The following is a 14,207-nucleotide window of genomic DNA, read 5'->3' as shown; positions in this document are numbered from 1 at the left end:
CTTTCTGATCCAATGATGCCCTGCAGTGACTTAATGGCAGATGCTCTTAACATACCTCTCATTATCTCGTTAAGGTTTACATTTGGCATGGCTTTCGAGAGGCATCGTTGCCAGTTACCAGCAACCCCCTCTTTCGTTCCTACAATTTTGTTATGTATATGATGCAGTCTAGTCTTTTCTGTATACACTGCCTAGTGACCCTGCATAATTACTACAGTGAGATCAAGGGTAAGTTGATCATAATTTGTCAAAAGTTTGAAGGGTCCTTGCATCAGAAGCTCAATCTTATCTCTGGTATTTGAATATCTGCAAATAGAACATAATGTCATAACTTGGTTTATTCTTGTCTTTTTTTTTCTTCTTTTTTTCACCTTTAATTTAACCAGGTAAGCCAGTTGAGAACAAGTTCTCATTTACAACTGTGACCTGGCTAAGATAAAGCAAAGCAGTGCGATTAAAAACAACAACACAGAGTTACATATGGGGTAAAACAAAACATAAAGTCAAAAAATACAACAGAAAATATATATATACAGTGTGTGCAAATGTAGCAAGTTATGGAGGTAAGGCAATAAATAGGCTATAGTGCAAAATAATTACAATTAGTATTAACACTGGAATGATAGATGTGCAAATAGAGATACTGGGGTGCAAATTAGCAAAATAAATAACAATATAGGGATGAGGTAGTTAGGTGGGCTAATTTCAGATGGGCTGTGTACAGGTGCAGTGATCGGTAAGGTGCTCTGACAACTGATGCTTAAAGTTAGTGAGGGAGATAAGAGTCTCCAGCTTCAGAGATTTTTGCAATTTGTTCCAGTCATTGGCAGCAGAGAACTGGAAGGAATGGCGGCCAAAGGAGGTGTTGGCTTTGGGGATGACCAGTGAGATATACCTGCTGGAGCGCATACTACGGGTGGGTGTTGCTATGGTGACCAATGAGCTAAGATAAGGCGGGGATTTGCCTAGCAGTGATTTATAGGCCTGGAGCCAGTGGGTTTGACGACGAACATTTAATGAGGACCAGCCAACAAGAGCGTACAGGTCACAGTGGTGGGTAGTGTATGGGGCTTTGGAGACAAAACGGATGGCACTGTGATAGACTACATCCAATTTGCTGAGTAGAGTGTTGGAGGCTATTTTGTAAATGACATTGCCGAAGTCAAGGATCGGTAGGATAGTCAGTTTTACGAGGGCATGTTTGGCAGCATGAGTGAAGGAGGCTTTGTTGCGAAATAGGAAGCCGATTCTGGATTTAACTTTGGATTGGAGATTCTTAATGTGAGTCTAGAAGGAGAGTTTACAGTCTAACCAGACACCTAGGTATTTGTAGTTGTCCACATACTCTAGGTCAGACCCGTCGAGAGTAGTGATTCTAGTCGGGTAGGCGGGTGCCCGCAGCATTCGATTGAAGAGCATGCATTTAGTTTTACTAGTGTTTAAGAGCAGTTGGAGGCTACTGAAGGAGTGTTGTATGGCATTGAAGCTCGTTTGGAGGTTTGTTAACACAGTGTCCAATGAAGGGCCAGATGTATACAAAAGGGTGTCGTCTGCGTAGAGGTGGATCTGAGAGTCACCAGCAGCAAAAGCGACATCATTGAAATACACGGAGAAAAGAGTCGGCCCAAGAATTGAACCCTGTGGCACCCCCATAGAGACTGCCATAGGTCCAGACAACAGGCCCTCCGATTTGACGCATTGAACTCTATCTGAGAAGTAGTTGGTGAACCAGGCGAGGCAGTCATTTGAGAAACCAAGGCTACATTTGATTGTTTTAGAGTGAATAAGCAAAAACAAGTAAGGCACTCCTTTGATACAGTTCTGATAGAAGCAGTGCTTTTCCTATTGACGTTATATGTGAACAGAATCTGTTCTGTGTGCAAATTTGAAAAACTTAATGCATATTACACACTTTTCAGTACAATAACTGTTCCATTGTGATGGAGAATCCTCTTTGAAAGTTTGGTCCTGCTTTAAATTACGTTCAGCTATTAAAGGCTTCATAAAGCCTTCAAAATGCCTTCATACACACTACATAAATGTGTTACAAAGCATCTATAACTGTATGTCATGCTTTATAAAGGGTTCATAAATGTGGCATAACTGAGTGACAATCACCATTGTCAAATGTGACATAACCCACTATGCAGAATATGATATATACACGTGCTTTATAAAGGGTGACATGTTGTGCTGAAGGATGGCAAACACTCTAAAGTGAAGTCATGTTAGTCGCTTAAGACCTAATCCGTTCCCAGAAACTTCAGCCGAAATGCGCGGAAGGTTTGGTGGACTAACGCATCACACTTGGCCTTCATTAGATAGGGTTAGGTTTCAAATCTAATTTTAAGAAGATAAATTGTGGAAATGGGCAGGGTTTAGCCATAATTATGACTTTGTGGCTGTGTTAACTAATGACGACCTGGAGGAATGATGACAAATACTTAGAATTATAAGGTCACTCCCACTAAGGCCAACTTTGAATGGTTGATATCCCAGGCTTATACACTACCAGTCAAAAGTTTGGACACACCTACTCATTCAAGGGTTTTTCTTTATTTTTAAAATGTTTTACATTGTAGAATAATAGTGAAGACATCAAAACTACGAAATAACACATATGGAATCATGTAGTAACCAAAAAAGTGTTAAACAAATCAAAATATATTTGAGATTTGAGATTCTTCAAATAGCCACACTTTGCCTTGATGACAGCTTTGCACACACTTGGCATTCTCTCAACCAGCTTCATGAGGTGTCACCTGGAATGCATTTCAATTAACAGGTGTGCCTTCTTAAAAGTTAATTTGTGGAATTTCTCTCCTTCCTAATACGTTTGAGCCAATCAGTTGTGTTGTGACAAGGTAGGGGGGTATACAGAAGATAGCCCTATTTGGTAAAAGACCAAGTCCATATTATGGCAAGAACAGCTCAAATAAGCAAAGAGAAACGACAGTCCATCATTACTTTAAGACATGAAAGTCAGTCAATACGGAACATTTCATGAACTTTGAAAGTTTCTTCAAGTGCAGTCGCAAAAAACATCAAGCGCTATGATGAAACTGGCTCTCATGAGGACCGCCACAGGAATGAAAGACCCAGAGTTACCTCTGTTGCAGAGGATAAGTTAATTAGAGTTACCAGCCCAAATAAATGTTTCACAGAGTTCAAGTCACAGACACATCTCAACATCAACTGTTCAGAGGGGACTGTGTGAATCAGGCATTCATGGTCGAATTGCTGCAAAGAAACCTTTTAAAACACAGGCTTATGTCATATTTGACATAGTGGGTTATGTCACATTTGACATTGGTGGTTATATCACACAGTTATGCCACATTTATCAACCCTTTATAGAGCATGACATATGGTTATAGATGATTTCTGACACATTTATGTAGTGTTTTTGAAGACTTTATGAAGGCTTAATGAAGCCTTTATAAGCTGCACGTCATTTAAAGCGGTCTAATGCTATAGCTACTTATTCAGCAGTACTGTGTCTCATTCATAATCCATCTTTATATTTATCAGGCAAACCTACGACTTTATGTGAGACCATGGGGAAGGCAGATATCTGGTTGATACGAACCTACTGGGACTTTGAGTATCCTTGACCTTTCCTTCCAAACTTTACATTTGTGGGCGGCCTTCACTGTAAACCTGCAAACCCACTTCCAGAAGTAAGGCCTTTAAATACAGTCTATCAACTGTCTTACAAGATAATTCAACAGTCCTGAAGGCTGATATCAGCGAATCACAATAAAGTAACATGTTATCAGTCCATTTAGTAGGATTGCACAGAGATTGTGTTGTTTTTTCAGGCCATGTAGGAGTTTGTGCAGAGCTCAGGAGATGATGGAATCGTGGTGTTTTCACTGCGGTCCATGGTCAAGAACCAAACTAAAGAAAGAGGAAACACCATAGCCACTGCACTGGGAAAAATACCACAAAAGGTTAGTCGGTTGCTTAAAAAAAATAGCTTTGTACAATTGTTATAAGCAGAGGTGTCATCGCCATTGATCCCTGATTTTGATCCATTTGTAGAATTCAAACATACAAGCAGCCTACAGTTGTCCTTTACACATAATTATGTCAGAGATATTGAATTTAGCTATTAATGCCCCTTCAAAAAGCATATTAGAGTATCGTTTCAATCCAGATTCTCTTTCATATTCCTGTTTTCTCACCAAAGGTGTTGTGGAGATACAGTGGGGAGAAACCAGAGACTCTTGCCCCCAACACAAGAGTTTATGACTGGATTCCACAAAACGATTTACTTGGTAATATGTCCTTCTTTATAACAGTCATATAAACATATAAACAGTCCTTGTGTGCAACACCGTGTTCAACAACCCTGCTTTCTCTCATTGTGTTGTATCAAAAAGGTCATCCAAAGACCAAAGCCTTCATCACCCATGGTGGGACAAATGGATTATATGAATCCATTTACCATGGATTACCAATGGTGGGCACCCCCCTGTTCGCTGACCAGCCAAGCAATATCATCCAGATGAAAAACAAGAGAGCTGCTGTGATGGTGGACTTCAACAAGATTACATGCAAAGACCTTGTGGATGGCCTCAACAGTGTGATCCATGCTCCATCGTAAGTCACAAATATACAACTGGTTCCCTCACTCACAGATTGGCTTATTTCAAAGCCACAACCATTTGGACAACTGTTGAACATGTGCAGTGAAATAACTGTGTCTATTCCCCTTTCACCATGTATAAAGCAAGCATAATGAGGCTGTCAAGAATCCACCATGACCTACCAATGAAACCCTTGGATACAGCTGTGTTCTGGATTGAATTTGTGGTGCGTAACAAAGGGGCTAAGCACCTGAGGGTGGAGGCCCATAACTTGAGCTGGTACCAGTACCACTGTCTAGATGTGGCAGCTGCCCTGCTTGCCATAGTGACATTTGCCATTGTTGTATGCATTAAAACATGCATTTTCAGTGTCCACAAGTGCTGCAAGAAAACTAAAGCAAGACAGAAGACAGTGACCCCTGGAATAATGTTAATGTCAGGGATTATTGCAGTGAAACAGTCATCTGTGCTCTGATATGTTTTATGTTGACATTTAATTGTACTTAATTACAGGATTTTTGTTTGTATGGTATATAAATGGTTCACCACTGGTTTTCAGTCATTTCATGTGTACGAGGGCTAGTCTCTTGCTCTGTTGGCTAAGATGGTTTGCTTTGTTGTGTGTGTTGTAGTTATACTGCAGAAGGTTGCTATGATCCCTGCTCGGGATCCACAGTTGGGCTTTTATTTCTATCATAAGACATGAGTAAAAACAACCTTTCATGATGGAAACATTTATTCTTTTCCAGTAGGCACATTGTGAAACTGTCTGGCAATGCGTCTGTATGAAACAAATAGGTTCAGCATGGTCACTCCCACCGGTGCTCAAATGCAGTTTATTGCTAGTTTTACACTTGCGTTTAGCCTTGTGGGTTGCCATGGTTTCAGAGCTTCGTTCTTTCAGATTTTCAGTACAGCACTGGCTCTTTCTCGATTCAAACTGCGTATTCTCACCACTTCATGACTGCTTTTGTAGTATCTTGTTAGAAGAGTTAGACACTTTTCACAAACTGCCAGTAACAAGCTATCTCCCTCAGAGATGGGTCCAACTACAGTGGGGAAAAAAAGTATTTAGTCAGCCACCAATTGTGCAAGTTCTCCCACTTAAAAAGATGAGAGAGGCCTGTAATTTTCATCATAGGTACACGTCAACTATGACAGACAAAATGAGAAAAAAAATCCAGAAAATCACATTGTAGGATTTTTAATGAATTTATTGGCATATGATGGTGGAAAATAAGTATTTGGTCAATAACAAAAGTTTCTCAATACTTTGTTATATACCCTTTGTTGGCAATGACACAGGTCAAACGTTTTCTGTAAGTCTTCACAAGGTTTTCACACACTGTTGCTGGTATTTTGGCCCATTCCTCCATGCAGATCTCCTCTAGAGCAGTGATGTTTTGGGGCTGTCGCTGGGCAACATGAACTTTCAACTCCCTCCAAAGATTTTCTATGGGGTTGAGATCTGGAGACTGGCTAGGCCACTCCAGGACCTTGAAATGCTTCTTACGAAGCCACTCCTTCGTTGCCCGGGCGGTGTGTTTGGGATCATTGTCATGCTGAAAGACCCAGCCACGTTTCATCTTCAATGCCCTTGCTGATGGAAGGAGGGTTTCACTCAAAATCTCACGATACATGGCCCCATTCATTCTTTCCTTTACACGGATCAGTCGTCCTGGTCCCTTTGCAGAAAAACAGCCCCAAAGCATGATGTTTCCAACCCCATGCTTCACAGTAGGTATGGTGTTCTTTGGATGCAACTCAGCATTCTTTGTCCTCCAAACATGACGAGTTGAGTTTTTACCAAAAAGTTATATTTTGGTTTCATCTGACCATATGACATTCTCCCAATCCTATTCTGGATCATCCAAATGCACTTCAGACGGGCCTGGACATGTACTGGCTTAAGCAGGGGGACACGTCTCTCACTGCAGGATTTGAGTCCCTGGCGGCGTAGTGTGTTACTGATGGTTGGCTTTGTTACTTTGGTCCCAGCTCTCTGCAGGTCATTCACTAGGTCCCCCCGTGTGGTTCTGGGATTTTTGCTCACCGTTCTTGTGATCATTTTGACCCCACGGGGTGAGATCTTGCGTGGAGCCCCAGATCGAGGGAGATTATCAGTGGTCTTGTATGTCTTCCATTTCCTAATAATTGCTCCCACAGTTGATTTCTTCAAACCAAGCTGCTTACCTATTGCAGATTCAGTCTTCCCAGCCTGGTGCAGGTCTACAATTTTGTTTTTGGTGTCCTTTGACAGCTCTTTGGTCTTGGCCATTGTGAAGTTTGGAGTGTGACTGTTTGAGGTTGTGGACAGGTGTCTTTTATACTGATAACAAGTTCAAACAGGTGCCATTAATACAGGTAACGAGTGGAGGACAGAGGAGCCTCTTAAAGAAGAAGTTACAGGTCTGTGAGAGCCAGAAATCTTGCTTGTTTGTAGGTGACCAAATACTTATTTTCCACCATAATTTGCAAATAAATTCATAAAAAATCCTACAATGGGATTTTCTGGATTTTTTTTTCTCAATTTGTCTGTCATAGTTGACGTGTATCTATGATGAAAATTACAGGCCACTCTCATCTTTTTAAGTGGGAGAACTTGCACAATTGGTGGCTGACTAAATACTTTTTTTCCCCACTGTATCTCCCCCAGTGCTGTACAGTAGCCTTGTCGTAGCATTCTCCATTGGTACGGAAAGAAAGTGCTTGTATTATCTTACTTGGATAGTTTTCTGCACCACCGATACCTGACTTTGATGGTGTATCTTTACCTTTTCTACCTGAAACCATTCTGTCCTAGTCGACAGATTTGAAGCAAGAGCCGTCTCTTTACACTACAAAAATATGTGTTGTGGAACTAGTATGTGTTGTCAAACTAGTGTAGTGTAAAGAGGCTCTAAGTAATGTTTGTGCTGGCATGCATATTCTTTTTGACCTTGGTTTTCGGGAAAATATTTTCATGGAACACCATAGATAGCCATCCCCCTTAAAAACCCAGTTCAGTCAACATTCTGATTTTGAGTTTTATATCATTTTTGGAAAAAAACAAACACTATAAAAGTGAAAAATGTGATCTGTATATCACAACACAAAGTGACTACCCACTGGGCACACCATATCATTTCAATGTGGAAATGTGGGTAATATTTGGTTGAGAAGTTGATCAATGAGATTTCAACCTTTATTCACCCACTTAAAAAGACAGCCAGAAGTTTGTTGAATTCCCAATGTGTTATCACTATCCTTTGAACTATCTAAAAGCACAACAAAGTTAAATTCTAAGATATTTTGTACATATACAACAACTTAATGTGTCAGGGGCGCATCTTTCACTGGGGACAGGGGACGGGGGACATGCCAAGTTCACCAAGTTGTAAAAGGAACAGAAACTGGCCACTCTTTAGTTGACTGATGTAGCTGGCAAGGTAATGATGTGGATTTTCCAGTTAAGCATAGTAAGCATAGTTAATTACATCATGACAAGCTAACAATGTATGGTTAAATAGTTAATCACAACATGACAAGAAGAGGCCAGAAACAGATCAAGGAAATAGCTCAGGGAATTGTGAAACAGAGCCAGGAAATGGGATAGACATGGTTAATCAACAAACACGGAGCCAGGGTTAAACATTGATACATCTCTGTTGCTAGGCAAGAACGTAATTGGTTTCTCTCACTGGGTTTATGTGTTTGTTCTCTGGTCATCTGACCTGTCTTCGGTTGTCTTATCTTATCAGTGACTGAAACCAGGCTGAACCCTTTGTCTCTCCTTGAGCGTCTTCCCGATTAAATTACAGCATGACGGGGTGGGACAGAGGGGTTAGGCTTGGGTATGTTTGAGAGATTGATTGAGGACCTGCCATGTCCACAATCAATCTGCAGGTCAAGCCAGGATGAGCCAGGGTTGAACAAAGTTCAAACTGAACATTATTATTTTTACATGACAGGGCTGTTATTTGTGCATGACAAAGCTTGATTGGTCACACCATCATTGTTTCCAAACCGAATACATAGAAGGAGGAGAAGTCAGATTTCGCCACTATCATAAACTAAGGAAGTGGGCGGAGGGGTCAAGAGGTGGAAACTGGAGACAGTGGTGGTGGAACCCAAGAGGGAGGGGTTAAGCTAAAATGTATGTAAAATGACTATATAAACTGAGAGCTGAGAGGTGGAAGGGAGATGCTTTGCAAACCACCTCGGCTCTATTGCTTATGTAATAAAGTCTATCTTAATTCAACAAAAACTCGGAAATACTTTGGTTCTTTGATCAGTATAAGGACGAATTTGCCACAACAGTAACTGCTTTTTAATTTAACAGAATAAAAACTAAACTAGTGTTCATTCACAGTGTTGCGATAGTATTGGAACTGACATGTAACGTTAGCTAATGTTTCATCCCCTCTCGACTGAGGTTAATTAATTTTTATTTTACCTTTATTTAACTAGGCAAGTCAGTTAAGAACAAATTCTTATTTACAATGACGGCCTACACTGGCCAAACCCGGACGACGCTGGGCCAATTGTGCGCCGCCCTATGGGACTCCCAATCACGGCCGGTTGTGATACAGCCTGGAATCGAACCAGGGGGTCTGTAGTGACGCCTCAAGCACTGAGATGCAGTGCCTTAGACCGCTGCATCACTCGCTATGCTAGTGAGTAGCTACCACAGCCAGGTCAGCTCTAGCTTCTAGTTATCTGTCAGATAGCGATATGAGGTGGGTATTATTACTATCTAACAGTAGTTGTTTGTGTGGAAATATATTTTTTTGCCTTTGTTTTGTCATGTTTCAGAAGTAAATGAACTTGGCAAGCTTTCGCCAGTTGATGTACTGTTAGAGAGAGAGCTGTCCAAAAATTGGCTTACATTATTTTTGCCTCAATCAAACTAGACCTGAATCAAATGATGAAACCATCGCCAAACGATTGAAGATTGATATTCTGACGTTTTTTCAGTGCAATGTGAGTTGTATTAGTCAGTATGTCAATGTAAGGTTATTGATCTGTCAGTTTCCCTAGCTAATTCCCTACTTTTCACACTGACACAGTAATAAGCAGCTCTAACGTTACAGGCTTCACTGTTATAGTGCACAGTAGAGGTCTGTGCAGGACCGATTTCTTCATTCTGCTCCCACCTGCACCTGCTGGCTTTCTGTCTGACTCCCACCCACCACCGGCAACAATTCTTGCAGATACAACACGTTATTCTCTCTGTCCAACAAACACTGGACAAGCCAGATGCTATTTTAAGGCAGTCTGACAAACCTCCAAAGTTGATTTCCAAACTGTATCAAGGGTTGATAGAGGCTTTTCCCGATGACACAAAACAAAAATATGAGGGAGACGCTATTGATGATGATGAATGGATACAGATATGTTAAAAATGCCCAGTCATGTTCATATAATCTCAGACATAAATTACTGCAGTTTAAGACCATCCATAGAACGTACTATATGCCAGTGAAACTGAATATCATGTACTCAGAAATTGCATTATTCTGCTGGAGGTGTAAAGCACAAAAGGGGACATACAGTGGGGGAAAAAAGTATTTAGTCAGCCACCAATTGTGCAAGTTCTCCCACTTAAAAAGATGAGAGAGGCCTGTAATTTTCATCATAGGTACACGTCAACTATTACAGACAAATTGAGGAAAAAAAATCCAGAAAATCACATTGTAGGATTTTTTATGAATTTATTTGCAAATTATGGTGGAAAATAAGTATTTGGTCACCTACAAACAAGCAAGATTTCTGTCTCTCACAGACCTGTAACTTCTTCTTTAAGAGGCTCCTCTGTCCTCCACTCGTTACCTGTATTAATGGCACCTGTTTGAACTTGTTATCAGTATAAAAGACACCTGTCCACAACCTCAAACAGTCACACTCCAAACTCCACTATGGCCAAGACCAAAGAGCTGTCAAAGGACACCAGAAACAAAATTGTAGACCTGCACCAGGCTGGGAAGACTGAATCTGCAATAGGTAAGCAACTTGGTTTGAAGAAATCAACTGTGGGAGCAATTATTAGGAAATGGAAGACATACAAGACCACTGATAATCTCCCTCGATCTGGGGCTCCACGCAAGATCTCACCCCGTGGGGTCAAAATGATCACAAGAACGGTGAGCAAAAATCCCAGAACCACACAGGGGGACCTAGTGAATGACCTGCAGAGAGCTGGAACCAAAGTAACAAAGCCTACCATCAGTAACACACTACACCGCCAGGGACTCAAATCCTGCAGTGCCAGACGTGTCCCCCTGCTTAAGCCAGTACATGTCCAGGCCCGTCTGAAGTTTGCTAGAGTGCATTTGTATGATCCAGAAGAGGATTGGGAGAATGTCATATGGTCAGATGAAACCAAAATATAACTTTTTGGTAAAAACTCAACTCGTCGTGTTTGGAGGACAAAGAATGCTGAGTTGCATCCAAAGAACACCATACCTACTGTGAAGCATGGGGGTGGAAACATCATGCTTTGGGGCTGTTTTTTCTGCAAAGGGACCAGGACGACTGATCCGTGTAAAGGAAAGAATGAATGGGGCCATGTATCGTGAGATTTTGAGTGAAAACCTCCTTCCATCAGCAAGGGCATTGAAGATGAAACATGGCTGGGTCTTTCAGCATGACAATGATCCCAAACACACCGCCCGGGCAACGAAGGAGTGGCTTCGTAAGAAGCATTTCAAGGTCCTGGAGTGGCCTAGCCAGTCTCCAGATCTCAACCCCATAGAAAATCTTTGGAGGGAGTTGAAAGTCCGTGTTGCCCAGCGACATCACTGCTCTAGAGGAGATCTGCATGGAGGAATGGGCCAAAATACCAGCAACAGTGTGTGAAAACCTTGTGAAGACTTACAGAAAACGTTTGACCTGTGTCATTGCCAACAAAGGGTATATAACAAAGTATTGAGAAACTTTTGTTATTGACCAAATACTTATTTTCCACCATAATTTGCAAATAAATTCATATAAAAAATCCTACAATGTGATTTTCTGGATTTTTTTTCCTCATTTTGTCTGTCATAGTTCACGTGTACCTATGATGAAAATTACAGGCCTCTCTCATCTTTTTAAGTGGGAGAACTTGCACAATTGGTGGCTGACTAAATACTTTTTTCCCCACTGTATTTGCATGTGTTGTGGTCTTGTGAAGGCTAGCTGAATTCTGGCAAAGAGTATGTTATTTTATTTCAGCATGTCTACAGATTCTAATTTCTCCCTGTTTTTGTTTGCTTGGAAATGTTGATACTGGAGACTGTTATGAGAAGAAACTGTGTAACCGAGCATTTATAGTGGCTAATAAATGCATTGCCATTAATTGGAAGGTTGGTTATCCTCCCACAATATATGGAAGAAATGTCAAGTTATGTACAGTATCACTAGATTTGTTTTAAGATTAAGGGTGTACTGTGCAACTTTCATAAGGTCTGGATGACTTATATGGAATACTGTACGACAAAAGGAGTCTGTATTGAAAACATGCCCACGTCAGGGGAGATTCAGGCAATCCCTAGCTGCTGGGCTGCACAGTCCTGGCCCTGGGAGTCTGCTGTACTGTTGTCACTCTGGCCTTGGCCTTACACACCTGAAACCAATAATGAATGTTTCACTAAGATCCTAAAGCTGAGTGGGGTTGGGGCACAACAGGGCCGTGGACCCCTAGGGGCAATACAGGGTGACCCAGCTATATTGTGTGCAAGTAAAAAGAGCTCTACAGTACTATTAGGCCTATGATATTAATTATATGGAGGGTGTACTGTTTCTGTGTGTTAATGTGTAGGTGTATGTGTGTTTTTTTGAGACATAAACTAAAAGATGGGAAGGAAGTTGTGCTGGGGAGAGAGTTGAGTTATTGACTAGACTGGTGGGGGTTGGGCGTGTAGGCAGCTCAGCTGAAATTTGATATAGAGGATGTCTTACATTTACATTTTAGTCATTTAGCAGACGCTCATATCCAGAGCGACTTACAGGAGCAATTAGGGTTAAGTGCCTTGCTCAAGGGCACATCAACAGATTTTTCACCTAGTCGGCTCGGGGATTAGAACCAGCGACCTTTCGGTTACTGGCACTACGCTCTTAACCACTAAGCTACCTGCCGCCCCGTCTTAAAGACAATCAAAAGTTGTCTTTTTACTTTATTTGTAAGAGTTGTTCATTTGTTAGGCTATTGGTTAAAGGTGTAACACAAAATGTATTCTTGAATTATCATGGATCTAGTTCAGTCTTATCAATCACTTAAACATATGTAATAATCTCTTACCTAGCTTGATGACTGTGGGCATTTTTGCTTACTTTTTGTTGTTCTAAATAGAGAAAGCTAGAAGGGCCACGGGTCATATTAGATTGTGTAGAAATGCAGGAAATTAGCTTTAGATGCCCCAAAAAATGGGAGGGCCCCCAGACCCCCTGCCAAGTTATGTCCCCCTCTGCAAATAGCATTACTGGGTGATTTAAAAAGTAATGGTCAATCGATCATTAATATTATAATACTCTTAGCAAAAATGTTTATTTTTAATTTACAATATGTAGAATCTATGAGAGTAGAAAGGTTCAGAACTTTTGTGAAACATCACAGCACAGTTGAAAAAATATATGGCAAATATAAATCTAAACTAGATGGTGTTTGGAGACAGACGGGAGGGGTTGAGTGGAGCTGAAGGATGGGACTAAAAACAAACAAAAGATAACTATTGTAAAATATACTGTGTCCGTAAAATGTATATAGTATGTATAAGCTGGAAATAGAAGCCTAAATGTTGTTGTCAATTAGTTTACTCCAATTAGGGGAGGGGTGGTTGGGTTAGGGGAAAATAATAAAGGAAAATATATTTTTAAAAATATATACAGTTATATATTTCAAAAAATATATATGGTAGATTGGAAATTATGCAGAAAATTACATTGATGGAAGCCACAATATTAAAGCTGATCTACCCCCTATTTTTTTTTTTTTAAATTTAATGTTCCTTAACCTTAGGCTATTTACTTTATTACAAAAGTAATTAATTGTGTTTGGTTGACAACTCAACCAAATATAAACATTTAAAGAATATAACTAAATCAAATCAGACTTTATTTAAAGTACATTTAAAGTTTGATTTGATTTAGTTCTATTCTTTAACTTAGATTTTTGGTTGACATGGAATCCAACATATCAATTATGAATTTGTAGACAAACTGGAATTAAAGCCAGTCTAAGTCAGTGGCACGAATGGAACTATCCAAGCATAATATACATCTCCTTCAAATGTTGATATTTGGTTGCATTGACAACCAAACAATTCAATATCCAGTTTGTCTACAAATTAATAATTTATATGTTGGATTCAAATCTCCATCTCAACCAAAAATGTAAGTTGAAGAATATAACTAAATCAAATCAAACTTTAAATGCACTTTAAATAAAGTTTGATTTGATTTAGTTATATTCTATATGGCACAATAATGAGACTGATGCACCAACAGGATCATCTATTACAAGTGCAATTTATCTTTATTGACAGAAAATGCAGAAAGCAATGACCCATCTCATCTGCTCATTTTACACCCCATAACCTGGTCAAAGGCACACAAAGACGGTCAAACCCATACAGATCCTATTAAATTACTAGAGGG

General features: G+C 40.3%; 1 pseudogene; it reads left to right on the top strand.

The window, feature by feature from the left end:
• On the top strand, positions 1–5,067 carry LOC121554245 (annotated as a pseudogene).
• Positions 5,068–14,207: the final 9,140 nt, after the last annotated feature.

Source organism: Coregonus clupeaformis, chromosome 39 (genome assembly GCF_020615455.1).
Source record: "Coregonus clupeaformis isolate EN_2021a chromosome 39, ASM2061545v1, whole genome shotgun sequence".
In the NCBI taxonomy this organism is placed as follows: domain Eukaryota; kingdom Metazoa; phylum Chordata; class Actinopteri; order Salmoniformes; family Salmonidae; genus Coregonus; species Coregonus clupeaformis.
This window is presented reverse-complemented; position numbering and strand designations above follow the sequence as displayed.